Source organism: Spinacia oleracea, chromosome 4 (genome assembly GCF_020520425.1).
Source record: "Spinacia oleracea cultivar Varoflay chromosome 4, BTI_SOV_V1, whole genome shotgun sequence".
Taxonomy (NCBI): domain Eukaryota; kingdom Viridiplantae; phylum Streptophyta; class Magnoliopsida; order Caryophyllales; family Amaranthaceae; genus Spinacia; species Spinacia oleracea.
Genome location: NC_079490.1, coordinates 161,059,068 through 161,060,533, shown reverse-complemented (window position 1 = coordinate 161,060,533; position 1,466 = coordinate 161,059,068). Strand labels below are relative to the sequence as shown.

General features: G+C 32.0%; 1 long non-coding RNA gene across 1 annotated transcript; it reads right to left on the bottom strand.

Annotated features, from left to right (window-relative positions):
* Positions 1-246: 246 nt before the first annotated feature.
* LOC130460061 (uncharacterized) lies at positions 247-1,080 on the bottom strand. The gene is made up of 2 exons (XR_008919923.1): positions 857-1,080; positions 247-547 (listed from the first exon to the last, which is right to left on the bottom strand). It is a non-coding gene; the product is annotated as an uncharacterized lncRNA (long non-coding RNA).
* Between the last annotated feature and the right edge of the window lie 386 nt (positions 1,081-1,466).

Here is a 1,466-nt window from a genome sequence, read left to right as displayed (position 1 = left end):
CTTTCTCTGTTTTCAATTAATTTCATAGGGTGTATATAGAGGAATAGGAAGAACCGTAATGTTTCATATTCATAGAAGACACCTCTTGCACCTTATATAAGGTTAAATACTTCGTATTGCCAAGTGCAATTAGGTTATGCTATTTAAGTACTTTTCTATTGCATCTACTACGTGCCAATTGCTATGATCACGTTTTTCTTAAGCCTGTTATGAAAACAATTGATGAACAATATAGAGAGTTCAAAATTCATTTAGAAGACAGGAATAGTCCGTATGTATTAAGAGTCAAAAGAAATGAAAAATAAAGAACAACACAACACTGACTGAAATAAAAAATGGAGAAAAAAATGCCAAGAGCAACCCAAACACGAGGGCCACTTCTAGCATATGTGGCTTATTGGGAAAAAAAAACAAAACAAAAATTAAAAGATGACTCTTTACATATTATCGTCACATAGCAGCATACAGACAATATTCATAGATGTAATATAATGCGTCAACAGCTTTAAGCACGTCCATACGGCCCATACTTCTCCACCGTCTTGTACTGAAAAATAAGAAAATAAAAAGATCTTATTAAATATTAATTAGAATTAAATGTGATATTATAAATCAAATTCTGTACTTTCGTTTTTATGATTCATAATTTCATAGTATAAATATAAAAGTGAATAAGTAATATATTTGTAACCATATTTCAATAGGTTACAATGTGACATGTGACCTGTCTTCATTTATAAATCATATTTATGTAATTAGGATTTTTGATGATAAAAAATATAATGGTAGGGAATTCTATGAAGATAAGCCAGTTTTTATACGTACTTATAATTAGTAGTTGTATACTTGGTATTACCTTGTCAGAAATTCCAATTGAATTGAGATATTGTCCATAGTGTCCCTGAAAGCTATAAATAACACCTTTCAACGGCAGGAGAGTTGAGAAAGGCTTAACATCTGTGGCCTCCTGTGCACGCCCATATGGTCCATATCCATCTGGACGTTTATTGGTATGGATCTTTATCATAGTTATTACCACGTCCTTCCCAAAGTACATCCCGTACGATCCGCTTATTTGTGTTATGGCGCAAATACGATTGTGCAGGGGTGTGTATGGTGTTCTTGGTACACTGGTGTCCAAACGACACGCGTTAAATATAAAACGCGGATTACTTATTAAATCTGGAGAAGAAAAGAACAAACGTTTTTTTTGTTAAAAAAAAGAACAATGATTGTTCTGTTCTATTCTGGTATATGCTCTGTTCTATTCAGGTGTGTTTTATTATGTTCTTTTGTTTTTGCTCCTTTTTGCGGTTATATCTTCCTGTATTTTTCACAACTTTGAAATCAGAATTTGTGAAGAGGAGAGAGAAAATGTGGTAAATTGTAAATTTGATTTTAGAGAGAGAAAGTAATGGAAAATTCTCAGATATTGGTTGATTTTTCTACTTCAATATCAAATTCTA